Genomic DNA, 15979 nt, shown 5'->3' with positions numbered 1-15979 from the left:
ATAAAATATATATTAAACAATAAAAATTCTCACGTTTCGGCCATAACACAAACGGTCATCATCAGGTGTGAAAAACCAACGGCAAGAAACATTTGAAAGAAGTGTCGGTTTTACACAAAATGCTATTTTTGCGGGGTATATGCGTCCGCAGGCTATATGCGGGAAAATACGGTACCAACCTTCACATTGTATGTCGAGCACTCTAAAAACAGTCTTACTGCCCTAGACTTCATGCAGACATGTGAAACCTGGTCGCGTGATCACATGAAAGTGATAATAAAATTACTCATCTTGCTATCCCACCTATTTATGAAAGCCACCGTCAAGGAAACAACTCCATGTGTGGAATGTTCTCAATTCCCTAACCCACCAGCAAAGAAACAACACGAAACAAACTGCTTTATTTTACATTGTCGTCAATGTTTATTTAATTACAACACCGTAACGTCACAAACCACGAGAGCATACAAAAGTGGGGCCAACACCAAAGAGCAATAATACGACACGATCTAACCCAAAAACAACGTCTATTATGGTCAACGTTGGTCACGGAAGCCTACAACTTCTGGATGTTAATGTAGATGTTTATTGTTCACGTTGTTATTCCTCGTTATTAAAGAAGCCTACTACTACTGGACGTTAAACAGAATTGCAGACGTTTTTTTTTTTTATTGGTCACTGGGTGTTGGCCGTGAGAAGGAATCGAACTCGGGTGTCCGGGGGTTCGTAGCGCGGCACAGTGCTGACCGCTACTACAACTACCGCTCCCCACCGCTCGTTCAAGCAGCAGCAAGGCAATGACGAGCATATATCACTCGCACTGAGACTTAAACATCATGAAACTATGTCCTAATTGGCATATCTATAAAAAACAATCAAACTGTGTTGACTATGTAGATTAGTGACTGCAAGGGTTGCGATTCGAATCTATGCATCAATTAGATTTGAAGCTCAATGATACTGGTAGGAACCTCCTGGTTACACCACCAGCCCACAGGGGATTATTGTGTCCGTCCGTCCGTCGTGCATCTAAAAATGGGAGGGGTGGGGCTGGGTGGAGAGGGGAGGATGGGGAGGGGCTGGGTGGGGAGGGGAGGGTGGGGAGGGGCTGGGTGGGGAGGGGAGGGTGGGGAGGGGCTGGGTGAGGGGTGGGAGGGGTGGGGCTGGGTGGGGAGGGGAGGGGCTGGTCACCCCGTGGTGCCCTTATTAAACTCAACGTGTAACCTACTCACGCCGGCTAGTGCCCGCCCTCACAGTCGGGCATATTTGCGGAATACACCACGTGGTGGTGCCGTTGACCCTGGCCATTGACCGAGCAACCCAACGTTCCTACCAGCTCCCTCTGCAAGAGAATGTGTTTGTTCATAAACCCACTGGACTATTTGGTGACCAGGTGGACGGCGGAACAATTTCATTCTAGGAATAGATTGCGTCGAGTCAAATTGCATTCTGAGTGTGTGGCGTGTGCCAAGTGCATTCATTGCATGTGCGATGAAGACTTGTCACACTTATCTTGAGATGGTTTCTTTACTGTAGAGACGCGTTCACTCAAACAGGCGGAGACCTCCACTGCAACAGCCCCGATTCTCCCACGCATCTCCCCAATTCCGAACGGTCTCGCTTGTTCCAGAGGCTCGCTCCACCGGCAGATTCTACCGTCGTTACCTCATTCCCGTAGCCCACCAGTCGAACGACATCAACATCTTTAACAACAAAATCAACATCATCAACATCATCAAAATCAACATCATCAACAACATCATAAACATCAACAACCAAATCAACAACAACAATGCCACAGCCACGACTGCTCCTACTACCGCTGCTACTGCGGCCGCTGCGACAGACGCCACTGCTGCCACTGCTGCCACAGCTGCCACTGCTGCCACAGCTGCCGCTGACTCCGCTGCTGCTCGAGGAATCTTTGTGACAGGAAGTGCTCCCTGTCCCAGCCGTCATTCTTGTAGCTGGCGTGGAGCTTGCGGTGAGCCCAGAGAGCGGTGAGCAAAGCCCTCGCTGCAAATACATCCTGGCTCCATGCCGTCCTGACGCAGCACACACACACACACACAGATGCACAAAGGTAAAGACAAAGATCCCCCGTGTAGCCTTAACAGACTGTAGGGGCGAGTGCTGTTAGCGAGCACCTATGAAGGCCGGCACAGTACACGAGGGGGTGGGTGGCCAGCACCACGCCCGGCCGCCTTTGTCTCCCCAGTGGCGATGTTTACACACAGCACCAGGTACTCATTTGAGGCTGAGTCGACCTAGGGGAGGCCCAGGACCGGGACGGGTTCAAATAATCGTCACCGGTGTTGGCCGTTAGCGGGAATCGAGTCGCCGGGTTCGTAGCGCAGCGTAGCGCTAACCACTACACTACCGCTCCCAAGACACACACACAGACACACACACATACACACACATACACACACAGACACACACACAGATATATACACACAGATACACACAGACACACACAGATACACACAGACACACACAGACAGACCAAAGATCAAAGATCCCCCATATAGCCTTAACAGACTGTAGGGGCAAGTGCTGTTAGCGAGCACCTATGAAGGCCGGTAACGGTACACGAGGGGGTGGGTGGCCAGCACCACGCCCGACCGCCTTTGTCTCCCTAGTGGCAATGTTTGCACACTGCACCAGGTACTCATTTGAGGGTGAGTCGACCTAGGGGAGGCCCGGGACCGGTTAAGATAATTGTCACTTGTGTTGGCCGTGAGCGGGAAACGAACCCGTGTCGCCGGGTTCATAGCGCAGTGCGCTAACCGCTACACTATCGCTCCCCCCACACAGACAGACAGACACACACAGACACACAGATACACAGATACACACAGACACACACAGACACACACAGATACACACAGACACACACAGATACACACAGACACACACAGACACACACAGATACACACAGACACACACAGACACACACAGAGATACACAGACACACACACAGACACACACACACAGACACACACACACACAGACACACACAGACACACACACACAGACACACACAGACACAACAACCGCCATTCGCCACTAAGTGGCGGTGACGTCACCACGACGCTTGTGCCAGGCCATGTGCACCCTGAGGCCACGTGAAGTGTCGAACGCCCGCTGGCAGGAGGTCACGGGGCAGACCCAGGTGCCACGGGTTGACTGACTGAGATGACTGGCTGATGCACCACCTGTGCCCCCTACTGTGCCAACCTGCTGTGCTTTAGCCACCCGGCGCTCCGCTCGTTGTTGTGAGCGTCGCTCCTCCGCCCTCCGTTGTTGTTGGAGGGCGACTACCTCCAACTGCCCAGTAGCATCCTTCACGAGCCTCCTCCACAGAGGTCGATCTTGACACCGCTGGTACCAGTCATCGGCAAGTCCACTCAGCTCCACGTCCTCCTGTACCACATCACTCCATCTCTTCTCTAGCCCGTGCCGCGGCCGCTTAGCCCCCTCAATCCGGCCGAACAAAAGCTGTTTCGGCATGCGTTGGCTGGGCATGCGGGCTACATGACCCAGCCATCGCAGCCTTCCCCGCCGGAGGAGCTCACCGATGGGACCCTGCCCAGATCTTTCAAGGATTTGTGAGCTCCTCACACAATCCAGCCTGGTTAAACCCAGGATGGATTGTAGGCAGGCCAGCCTAAATGTTTCTAATCGGCGAAGATGTTCCATTAGGGGGGTCCACGTTTCGCAAGCGTAGAGAAGGGAGGGAATGACCGTGGCCGAGAAGACCTGAAGCTTAGTGCGGAGCGACAGACCAGGTAGCTTCCACACAGCGTTACGCAACCGATGAAAAGATATTGCCGCTCGACTGATTCGGAGTGAGACCTCTGCTGTTAAACTGGAGCCGGTCATGAGCACACTGCCCAGGTATGGGAAACTCATACTCTTTGGTTCTATTCGGTAAAGTCACGTAGGTAAAAAATAAATATGGGAATCTCTCTACTCTCTCCACAACTGCCCCATCACCGATTGGGAGTTGTGGGGGTGGAGTGTCCGATGGTACAAAATACCCAGGCAGGTGCTTAGTTTTGGTGGGGGTGATGGTAAGGCCCCATCTCTTAGTGGCACGCTCCAGTCTCAGCAGCCAGCATCTCCAACTCCTCCTCTGAATGAGCAGCAATTACCAAATCATCGGCATACATAACGTGGTTGAGCAATAGGGAGCCATCCCTTGACCGCACCTGGGCATCGATCAGCCTCCCTTATATCTGTACCAAATGGAGATTCCCCCGGTACAGCTATTGAAGGCTTCACGAACTACGTGGTCAAAATAGATGTTAAATAATGTGGGAGCCAGAGGACATCACTGTCGCACCCTGGCCACGAAGTTCTACCCGGGCCCGCTCACCATCATGAAGGTCCTTAATGACCATGAGCAGAGGGTTAGGGATTCCGAAAGCACTAAGAACAACCCAGAGCCCAGGCCTACTGATGGTATCATAGGCCTTGAGCAGGTCAAAAAAGCAGAGATGTAGAATTTCCTACACTTCTGCTGTAGCAGACCGATAGAAAATATGGCATCTTTGCAGGACCGCCCTTTCCTGAAACCGCAATGGGGCTCTGCAAGCCTCGCCTCAGCGTGCCTGGCAAGGCGATGTTGAATAATCCTTGCCAGGACCTTTCCCAGCACACTGAGGCATGACATGCCCCTGTAGTTGTTACAGTCTGTGCGGTCCCCCTTCTTAAAGAGGGGGACCACCAGGGCATCCTTCCAATCCTGCGGAACCCGTCCAGTGGTCCAGACTGCTGTTATGATGTCATATAGGGCAGTCTGTGCACAAACGCCACCCTCCCTCAGCATTTTGCTTGGGAGATAATCTCTACCCAGTGCCTTTCCTGGTCTCAGACTCCGGATCGCCTTCAGTACTTCTTCAACAGATGGCACCTCAGCCAGCCACTCACAGGGGGTGACTTCCTCTTCCAATATATGAGGCACCGCAGCCTCAGCAGGGTTATCCCCACTTTGTCCCACGATGTTTTCCAGGTTGGGGGATTTCCCCTCCCCCAGGACCTCCCAAAAATGCTCAGCAAATCTGCAAACCTGTTCCTGGGGGTCGGAGATTGGGTCACCGTTCTTTCTCTTATTGATGGTAATAGGTGTGGCGCTGCAGGTTACTTTTTTTTATGGAGTTAAATAGGAATTTGTGATCGCAGGCCATTGGGGCAGACTCCATCTCCTCAGCAACCTGCAACCACCAACCATCCTTGAGGCGCCTCACGGCTCTACGAACCTCTGAGCGAAGGCTGCGGTAAGCCTCCTCATTCTCTGACATGGGATGTTGTAGATGATGAGAGTGGGCCTGTCGCTTTTTCTCAGCCAGCCTGAACACCTCCTTTGTCAGCCAGGGTCTCTGAGGAGGTCTGGACCGTGTACCCAAAGAAGCCATTGCAGCTGCATAAGCCACAGTCCTAAACCTCGCCCATTTCCCCTCGACATGAGGAGGTTTGGGATGATGCCAACCCCAGCTGCAAGCGATGATTAAATTCTCGCTTGAAACTTTAATCTGCTAGCTGAGACCATGCCACTATGGGTTTGAATGGGGTCCTGGGTGTACACCCACCACCGGAGTGGAAGAATGGCAGGCGCATCTTAAAAATGACAAGTCGATGGTCAGTGGGCAGATCAGCTCCTGGTGTCAAGGACATGGGCCCGCATCCACTGTTCCGTCACAATGTAGTCCAGCAGATGTTCTTGCTTGTGTAGTGACTGTGATTGTCACTGTGTGGTGCCGGGCTTACGAAACCGCGGCGGATAATGTCTTGGCAATATGTGTAGTCCGCTTACTGGGCGAAGTACCAGCCCTCACGGGGCTTGGGTGAGCACTGTGCAGCGTGGAGGCACTAACGTGCAGTGTGCGGTGCGGGCTCCCGGTGAGGGAGCGAGAGGGAGTGTCAGCCAGGCAGGGTTACGTTGGGACATGATACGCTGGTTGGCCTGCCGACACGTGACCGGATGATATTGGAGGGGGGCCTCCGGTGGAGGGGGGCCGCTGGGCGGTCACGTGGTATAGCAGAGCTCTCGGGGAGCCTTCGGGAAAGAGCCGGAGAGATCTGGAAGGTGGGCGGGGCGAGGGGCGGAGCCAACCCCAGCCCAGGCCGATATAACGGGGGCCCCGGTAGGGGCTCGGGGTTCTTCGTGTTGCTGGTGATGAAGATCCACGTCGGGTTGAAGAAGCCTCTAGCCACGTGGTCCGGGACCCAGCTTGTGGTCTGGGGCGGGATAGCGAACCGCGTCTAGTTCTGCCGTAGCGTGGCTCAATGAGCATTCAACACCCAAGTGTAGGTTGTGTTACGTTACGTTGAGTTTCTGAATAAAGTGTTGCTCCCAAGACGTCTGCGACTCAGTTGGACTCGCTACACTTGGACCTGGCATGCATCCATGATGTTGTGTGGATGTGCCGATGCCGGAACAGTGTGTTGGTAATTACAAGCCCATGGGCTGCACAACAATCTATCAGCCTCTTACCGTTGTTATTGAGCTGATCTGGCCCATGCCCTCCAATCACTCCAGACCAGGTGCTAGCATCATGACCAACTCGGGCATTGAAGTCACCCAACAAGATGACTCTATCCCGAGGGGCCACTTTAGCCAGTATCTGTGACAGGAGGTCATAGAAGCCATCTGACTCATTGGCCTTGCCTGCATCCCTCCAGATGTTCGTCTTCAGTGGGGGCATACATAACCATGACCACCACTCCTCGCCTCTGTTTGATGGGAAGGCGAGCCCAAAGTAGCCTGGGGATTACAGCAACCCACACCTGACCGCCACACTCCCACGCCCCCTTCATTCTTTTGTTCAGAAGAAGAGCCACTCCCTGTTGTTTGGCAGTCTCCTGCCCCGAGTAAAGGACTGTCCACCCCTCATGGTGGCAGGAGCCAGAGCCGGTCCCCTGGACCTCCTGAATACCAGAGATGCAGGCGGTACCAGTCCAGCTCCCAACAAAAGAATGGAAGCCTCTCCTCCGCAGTGAGCATTCGAACATTCCACGTGGCCATCTGTAGAGGCTTTTTGTTGTTCCAGGAGAAGCCCCGAGGGTAAAGATTCAATCTCCTCGCTCCGCCAAATGGGGTTTGGCCAGGAGACGTCATAGACGCCCGTACCCCTGGTGCCTCCGGCACAAACTTAATAAATGCATTACCTCGTATTTTAGTGGTAGTTAATTGAAAGTGGAGGGGTTACCAGTCCCTCGCACTGGTCCAAAGCCCCCTTTTGGCCGCTGTGGTGGTAACAAATGCCATGAAGGGAAAGGCCAATCTAAATTGGCCCTCCCCCCACGGCACTGCCCACCACAATTTTGCCGTCCGGCACCTCGAGGAGGTAGGGGGTTGTTTTTGCCGGACAATACACACACACGGACATACATACACATACACATACATCCACACACGTGTACATACATACACATACATAAACAAAGACCCTCCATATAGCCTCAACAGACTGTAGGGGCAAGTGCTGTTAGCGAGCACCTATGAAGAGACCGGAACGGCACACGAGGGGGTTGGTGGCAAGCACAATGCCCGACCACCTTTGTCTGCTCAGTGGCGATGTTTACACACCACACCAGGTACTCAATTGAGGCTGAGTACACCTAGGGGAGGCCCAGGACCATTTCAGATAATCTTCACCGGTGTTGGCCACGAGCGGGAATTGAACCCGGGTCGCCGGGTTCGTAGCGCTAACCACTACTTTACCACTACCCATCTTGGTGTGGGGGTCACCTGAGTCTCGATGTTGTGGCCTTTGAGTGCCGAGCGGATGAAGTGCAGCACGCAGTCCACCAGCCCCTCACACTGCCGCATGCTCAGCCGCCTGTCCGGGTCTGCCGAGCTCAACTCCCTGCAACGTCACCGCCGTGACGTGAACCCTGACGTCCCCGTCACGTCAACCGCGACATTCCCGTCGCGTCCACCGCGACGTCCCCGTCAGGTCTGCCTCGGCGCGCCTTACCGCAGGCACGCCAAGGCGTTGCAGAACGCCGCGGAAGGCGAGGCGGGCGAGCTGAGTGAGGAGGGTGAGACGGGCGAGCTGGGTGAGGACGGTGAGGAGGGTTTGTCTCCAACGTTGCTCCTCCAGCCGCTCTCTGGCACCAGCACGAGCTCCACCAGCGCCGGGAGGCAGAGCTCCACCAGCGCAGCCCTCAGAGGCTAGTGGCACGACAGGTTCCACAGCGTGCCTGGGGTAGGGGTGGCGAGGGTGGGTGGGTGGTGAGTGTGAGTGGTGAGTGTGGGTGGTGAGCATGGCGAGAGTGGTGAGCCTGGTGAGAGTAGTGAGCGTGGTGAGAGTGGTGAGCGTGACGAGCGTGGCGAGCATGGGTGGTGAGTGTGGGTGGTGAGTGTGGGTGGTGAGCGTGGGTGGTGAGTGTGGGTGGCGAGAGTGGGTGGTGAGTGGTGAGTGTGGGTGGCGAGAGTGGGTGGTGAGTGTGGGTGGGTTGCTACCGGTGATCTTCTCCAGGGTGTGAGGGTTGTGAGTGCGTCCCAGCAGGCTGGCGAAGGCCGCGATGCCTCCATTGTTGCAGAGGGCCAATGCGCCAACATGGTTGGAGCTGAGGACTTGCAACACCTCACATGCATATGCACGCACCTGTGGGGGCACGGGGAGATGAGGAGATGCACAAACAACAACCGCCATACGCCACCAAGTCGCGGTGATGTCACCACGACGCTTGTGCCAGGCTATGTGCACCTTGAGGCCACGTGAAGTGTCGAACGCCCGCTGGCAGAAGGTCAAGGGACAGACCCAGGTGCCACGGGTCGACTGACTGAGATGACTGGCTGATGCACCGCCTGTGCCCCCTCCTGTGCCAACCTGCTGTGCTTTAGCCACCCGGCGCTCCGCTCGTTGTTCTGAGCGTCGCTCCTCCGCCCTCCGTTGTTGTTGGAGGGCGACTGCCTCCAACTGCCCAGTAGCGTCCTTCACGAGCCTCCTCCACAGAGGCCGATTTTTACACCGCTGGTACCAGTCATCGGGAAGTCGACTCAGCTCCACATCCTCTTGTACCACGTCACTCCATCTCTTCTATAGCCCGTCCCGCGCACAGACAAAGATACCCCGTATAGCCTTAACAGACTGTAGGGGCAAGTGCTGTTAGCGAGCGCCTTTAAAGGCCGGCACAGCACACGAGGGGGTGGGTGGCCAGCACCATGCCCGGCCGCCTTTGTCTCCCTAGCGGCGATGTTTACACATCCCTCCAGGTACTCATTTGAGGCTGAGTCGACCTACACACACACAGACACATATCCTTGTGCGCCCCACCCGTGGTCTCACCTGGTCGTCGTCCTCACGGTCAGTGAGCAGCGTGAGGAGTGAGCGCGGCGTCCCAGCCGCCCTCACCACTGCCACCGCCCACTCCTCGGGTTGCTCGCAACCACCACGGCCACCACGGCCACCACCCCCACCAACACCACCACCACCGCCACCACCACCAACACCACCACCCCCACCACCACCAACACCACCACCGCCACCAACACCACCACCGACAACACCACCACCACCAACACCACCGCCACCAACACCACCACCAATAACACCACCACCAACACCACCACCAACACCACAGCCAGCGGTGGTGGTGTTGGTGGTGGTGCAGCAGCAGCAGCAGCGTCTGAGAGCGCCCAGGAAGCCGAGCCACCAGCGGCACAGCGGGGAGCCAAGCGGCAGTGCGGCAGTAGCAGCAGGGACAGCAGCAGGAGCAGCAGCAGGGACAGCAGGGGCAGCGGCGGCAGGGGCAGCAGGGGCAGCGGCGGCAGGGGCAGCAGCAGCAGGGACAGCAGCAGCAGGGGCAGCAACAGCAGGGGCAGCAGCAGCAGGGACAGCAGCAGGGACAGCAGGGACAGCAGCAGCAGGGACAGCAACAGCAGGGACAGCGGGGGCAGCAGGGGCAGCAGCAGCAGCAGGGACAGCAGCAGGGGCAGCAGGGACAGCAGGGACAGCAGCAGCAGGGGCAGCAGCAGCAGGGACAGCAGGGGCAGCAACAGGGGCAGCAGGGACAGCGGGGGCAGCAGGGACAGCAGGGGCAGCAGCAGCAGGGACAGCAGGGGCAGCAACAGCAGCAGGGACAGCAGAAGGGTCAGGGCGCAGAGCGTGAGACAGGAAGGCCGCGTTGGCCATGGTGGTGACAAAGTCCTCGTCCTGGGGGGGAGGGAGGGGGAGTGGGGGAGTGGTGAGTGTACTAGTGGTGAGTGTACTAGTGGTGAGTGGTGAGTGTACTAGTGGTGAGTAGTGGTGAGTGTACTAGTGGTGAGTGTACTAGTGGTGAGTGGTGAGTGTACTAGTGGTGAGTAGTGGTGAGTGGTGAGTGTACTAGTGGTCAGTGTACTAGTGGTGAGTGGTGGGTGTACTAGTGGTAAGTGTACTAGTGGTGAGTAGTGGTGAGTGGTGAGAGTACTAGTGGTGAGTGTACTAGTGGTGAGTAGTGGTGAGTGGTGAGTGTACTAGTGGTGAGTGTACTAGTGGTGAGTGGTGAGTAGTGGTGAGTGGTGGGTGTACTAGTGGTGAGTATACTAGTGGTGAGTGTACTAGTGGTGAGTAGTGGTGAGTGGTGAGTGTACTAGTGGTGAGTAGTGGTGAGTGTACTAGTGGTGAGTGGTGAGTAGTGGTGAGTGTTGAGTAGTGGTGAGTGTACTAGTGGTGAGTGTACTAGTGGTGAGTGGTGAGTGTACTAGTGGTGAGTAGTGGTGAGTGTACTAGTGGTGAGTAGTGGTGAGTGGTGAGTAGTGGTGAGTAGTGGTGAGTGTACTAGTGGTGAGTGTACTAGTGGTGAGTGTACTAGTGGTGAGTAGTGGTGAATGTATTAGTGGTGAGTGTACTAGTGGTGAGTGGTGAGTAGTGGTGAGTAGTGGTGAGTGTACTAGTGGTGAGTGTTGAGTGTACTAGTGGTGAGTGTACTAGTGGTGAGTAGTGGTGAGTGGTGAGTAGTGGTGAGTGGTGAGTGTACTAGTGGTGAGTGTACTAGTGGTGAGTGGTGAGTAGTGGTGAGTGTACTAGTGGTGAGTAGTGGTGAGTGTACTAGTGGTGAGTGGTGAGTGTACTAGTGGTGAGTAGTGGTGAGTGTACTAGTGGTGAGTGGTGAGTGTACTAGTGGTGAGTGTACTAGTGGTGAGTGTACTAGTGGTGAGTAGTGGTGAGTGGTGAGTAGTGGTGAGTGGTGAGTGTACTAGTGGTGAGTGGTGAGTGTACTAGTGGTGAGTGTACTAGTGGTGAGTAGTGGTGAGTGGTGAGTGTACTAGTGGTGAGTAGTGGTGAGTGTACTAGTGGTGAGTGGTGAGTAGTGGTGAGTGTACTAGTGGTGAGTGTACTAGTGGTGAGTGTACTAGTGGTGAGTGTACTAGTGGTGAGTAGTGGTGAGTGTTGAGTGTAAACTCACCAGGCGATGCTGAACCCCCCAAACCCGGATCCAACTCCACACGACGAACCGGTTCCAAACACAAGTCGACAAGGTATTGATTCAGACTCTAAGTCGATTCCTCATGCAATTCAATGAGCAATCGAATTCTAATACAACTCTTCAATCCGATTCCCCGTGCAAGTCAATAGGAGTCGATTCTTAATGCGTTTAAAAAGGAGTCGACTCCTCACGAAACAATGTTGAGAATCAATTTATACGGTGGCGTCACGGAGGTAAAATAAAACAAAATAAAAGAAAACAATTAAATCACGACGTTTTGGAGGCAACACAAGTCTCCTTCTTCAGGTGGAACAGACACAGCGGTGTACTAGTGGTGAGTGGTGAGTAGTGGTGAGTGGTGAGTGTACTAGTGGTGAGTGTACTAGTGGTGAGTGTTGAGTGTACTAGTGGTGAGTAGTGGTGAGTGGTGAGTAGTGGTGAGTGTACTAGTGGTGAGTGTACTAGTGGTGAGTAGTGGTGAGTGGTGAGTAGTGGTGAGTGGTGAGTGTACTAGTGGTGAGTGGTGAGTGTACTAGTGGTGAGTGTACTAGTGGTGAGTGGTGGGTGTACTAGTGGTGAGTGTACTAGTGGTGAGTGTACTAGTGGTGAGTAGTGGTGAGTGTACTAGTGGTGAGTGTACTAGTGGTGAGTAGTGGTGAGTGGTGAGTAGTGGTGAGTGGTGAGTGTACTAATGGTGAGTGTACTAGTGGTGAGTAGTGGTGAGTGGTGAGTAGTGGTGAGTGGTGAGTGTACTAGTGGTGAGTGTACTAGTGGTGAGTGGTGAGTGTACTAGTGGTGAGTAGTGGTGAGTGGTGAGTAGTGGTGAGTGGTGAGTGTACTAGTGGTGAGTGTACTAGTGGTGAGTAGTGGTGAGTGGTGAGTAGTGGTGAGTGGTGAGTGTACTAGTGGTGAGTAGTGGTGAGTGGTGAGTAGTGGTGAGTGTACTAGTGGTGAGTGTACTAGTGGTGAGTGTACTAGTGGTGAGTAGTGGTGAGTGGTGGGTGTACTAGTGGTGAGTGTACTAGTGGTGAGTGTACTAGTGGTGAGTAGTGGTGAGTGTACTAGTGGTGAGTGTACTAGTGGTGAGTAGTGGTGAGTGGTGAGTAGTGGTGAGTGGTGAGTGTACTAATGGTGAGTGTACTAGTGGTGAGTAGTGGTGAGTGGTGAGTAGTGGTGAGTGGTGAGTGTACTAGTGGTGAGTGTACTAGTGGTGAGTAGTGGTGAGTGGTGAGCAGTGGTGAGTGGTGAGTGTACTAGTGGTGAGTGGTGAGTGTACTAGTGGTGAGTGTACTAGTGGTGAGTAGTGGTGAGTGGTGAGTGTACTAGTGGTGAGTGTACTAGTGGTGAGTAGTGGTGAGTGGTGGGTGTACTAGTGGTGAGTGTACTAGTGGTGAGTGTACTAGTGATGAGTGGTGAGTGTACTAGTGGTGAGTGGTGGGTGTACTAGTGGTGAGTGTACTAGTGGTGAGTGTACTAGTGGTGAGTGTTGAGTAGTGGTGAGTAGTGGTGAGTGTACTAGTGGTGAGTGTACTAGTGGTGAGTGGTGAGTGTACTAGTGGTGAGTGGTGAGTAGTGGTGAGTGGTGAGTAGTGGTGAGTGTACTAGTGGTGAGTAGTGGTGAGTGTACTAGTGGTAAGTGGTGAGTAGTGGTGAGTGGTGAGTAGTGGTGAGTGTACTAGTGGTGAGTGTACTAGTGGTGAGTAGTGGTGAGTGTACTAGTGGGGGAGTGGTGAGTGTGCTAGTGGTGAGTGTACTAGTGGTGAGTGGTGAGTGTACTAGTGGTGAGTGTACTAGTGGTGAGTGTATTAGTGGTGAGTGTACTAGTGGTGAGTGGTGAGTAGTGGTGAGTAGTGGTGAGTGTACTAGTGGTGAGTGTACTAGTGGTGAGTAGTGGTGAGTAGTGGTGAGTGTACTAGTGGTGAGTGTTGAGTAGTGGTTAGTGTACTAGTGGTGAGTGTACTAGTGGTGAGTGGTGAGTGCACTAGTGGTGAGTGTACTAGTGGTGAGTAGTGGTGAGTGTACTAGTGGTGAGTGGTGAGTGTACTAGTGGTGAGTGTACTAGTGGTGAGTAGTGGTGAGTAGTGGTGAGTGTACTAGTGGTGAGTGTACTAGTGGTGAGTGTACTAGTGGTGAGTGGTGGGTGTACTAGTGGTGAGTGTACTAGTGGTGAGTGGTGAGTAGTGGTGAGTGTACTAGTGGTGAGTGTACTAGTGGTGAGTGGTGAGTAGTGGTGAGTGGTGAGTGTACTAGTGGTGAGTAGTGGTGAGTGTACTAGTGAGTAGTGGTGAGTGTACTAGTGGTGAGTGTACTAGTGGTGAGTGTACTAGTGGTGAGTGTACTAGTGGTAAGTGGTGAGTAGTGGTAAGTGGTGAGTGTACTAGTGGTGAGTGTACTAGTGGTGAGTAGTGGTGAGTGTACTAGTGGTGAGTAGTGGTGAGTGTACTAGTGGTGCGTAGTGGTGAGTGTACTAGTGGTGAGTGTACTAGTGGCGAGTGTACTAGTGGTGAGTAGTGGTGAGTGTACTAGTGGTGAGTGTACTAGTGGTGAGTAGTGGTGAGTGTTGAGTGTAAACTCACCAGGCGATGCTGAACCCCCCAGACCCGGATCCAACTCCACACCACGAACCGGTTCCAAACACAAGTCGACAAGGAATTGATTCAGACGCTAAGTCGATTCCTCATGCAATTCAATGAGCAATCGATTTCTAATACAATCTACAATCCGATTCCCTGTGCAAGTCAATGGGAGTCGATTCTTAATGCGATTAAAAAGGAGTCGACTCCTCACGAAACAATGAGAATCAATTTGTACGGTGGAGTCACGGAGGTAAAATAAAATAAAACAAAAGAAAACAATTAAATCACGACGTTTCGGAGGCAACACAAGTCTCCTTCTTCAGGTGGAACAGACACACCGGAACATCAGTGTCAAGTGGACAGCTCAGTGACACAGAATTAGTAAAGTTGGACTACATGTTTATTTCTCGAAAGCATTTTGGCTGTAGACCTGTGTAACAAGTCAAAAATTTAACTGGAGGCTTTATTTCTTCCAGCACAAGACGCATGATATGGTAGCTGCAGTAAGCCATCCACCGCCGACACACACACACCCACGTGTATTTGTGGATGCACTAAGCCGACACACACACACACACCTGTACTTGTGGTTGCACTAAGTCCGACACACACACACACCTGTACTTGTGGATGCACTAAGTCCGACACACACACACACACCTGTACTTGTGGATGCACTAAGTCTGACACACAAACACACACCTGTACTTGTGGATGCACTAAGTCCGACACACACACCGACCCATCTGTACTGGTGGATGCACTAAGTCCGACACACACACACCGACCCACTGTACTGGTGGATGCACTAAGTCCGACACACACACACCTGTACTTGTGGATGCGTTAAGTCCGACACACACACCGACCCACCTGTACTGGTGGGTGCACTAAGTCCGACACACACACACACACCTGTACTTGTGGATGCACTAAGTCTGACACACACACACCTGTACTTGTGGATGCACTAAGTCCGACACACACACACACACCTGTACTTGTGGATGCACTTAGTCCGACACACACACACCTGTACTTGTGGATGCACTAAGTCCGACACACACACCTGTACTTGTGGATGCACTAAGTCCGACACACACACACCTGTACTGGTGGATTCACTAAGTCCGACACACTCACACACCGACCCACCTGTACTTGTGGATGCACTAAGTCCGACACACACACACACCTGTACTTGTGGATGCGTTAAGTCCGACACACACACACCGACCCACCTGTACTGGTGGATGTCCTCGAAGGACTTGGAGTTGTTGATGGCGAAGACGCAGAGGAAGCGCTGGCGGTCGGAGACTGAAATGGTGGCGGCTGAGGAGCTTGTTCACTAGCTCACTCCTTGTTTAAAAAATGTTGCTTTGAAGGTCTCGCTCTCAAAATAACGCTCCCAAATAATCAACAGATATTGGTAGTGTGCTGCTATCGACCGCCTAGTGGGAAGGATGTTGAAGCTGCGTCTGCACTGAGAGAGCTTTTTGGGTGCCTCCCTAAAGGTGAAATAGTTTTAGTGGGTGATCTAAATTGGAATTGGCTAAACCCGCCGGCCGTGGCCACACATTTTGCAGATGAATTTAATCTGTTTCAATTAATAAATGTCCCCACAAGACCCAACCTAAAATATTCGGGACAGTCAACTCTGCTTGACGTCCTATTGACATATGCCCCTCACAATTTCACACTGACTGGTGTTCTGGGTAATAACCTTAGTGATCACTCCTTCATTTTTGGAGTGAGATCATCAGCCAGACCCAAAGCCCCCCTAAATTGGTTGAGAAGCACTCTATGAGACACTTCAGCACTCAGGCATTTGCTAATGATGTGCTTCACTCGGATATTGACAAGGTCTGTGATATCCCCAACCTGATTACGGCTTGGGAGACTTTCAGGTACACGTTTCTCCAAATTCTTAACAAACATGCTCCGTTGGTTAGATTTAAAACTAAATGCAACCGCCCACC

The 15979-nt window shown here is 53.2% G+C and overlaps 1 long non-coding RNA gene across 1 annotated transcript; it reads right to left on the bottom strand.

The window, feature by feature from the left end:
• Positions 1-399: 399 nt before the first annotated feature.
• Positions 400-9415, bottom strand: LOC116937266 (uncharacterized). Its single transcript, XR_012934145.1, has 5 exons — positions 9303-9415; positions 8474-8618; positions 7986-8211; positions 7757-7874; positions 400-2045 (listed from the first exon to the last, which is right to left on the bottom strand). It is a non-coding gene; the product is annotated as an uncharacterized LOC116937266 (long non-coding RNA).
• Between the last annotated feature and the right edge of the window lie 6564 nt (positions 9416-15979).

Source organism: Petromyzon marinus, unplaced genomic scaffold, assembly GCF_048934315.1.
Source record: "Petromyzon marinus isolate PM22_M1 ecotype Great Lakes invasive population unplaced genomic scaffold, UKy_Petmar_22M1.pri1.0 PM_G_Scaffold_21, whole genome shotgun sequence".
NCBI classification, from domain to species: Eukaryota; Metazoa; Chordata; class Hyperoartia; order Petromyzontiformes; family Petromyzontidae; genus Petromyzon; species Petromyzon marinus.
The sequence above is the reverse complement of the archived record's forward strand: the minus strand, read 5'-3'. Positions and strand labels throughout refer to the sequence as shown.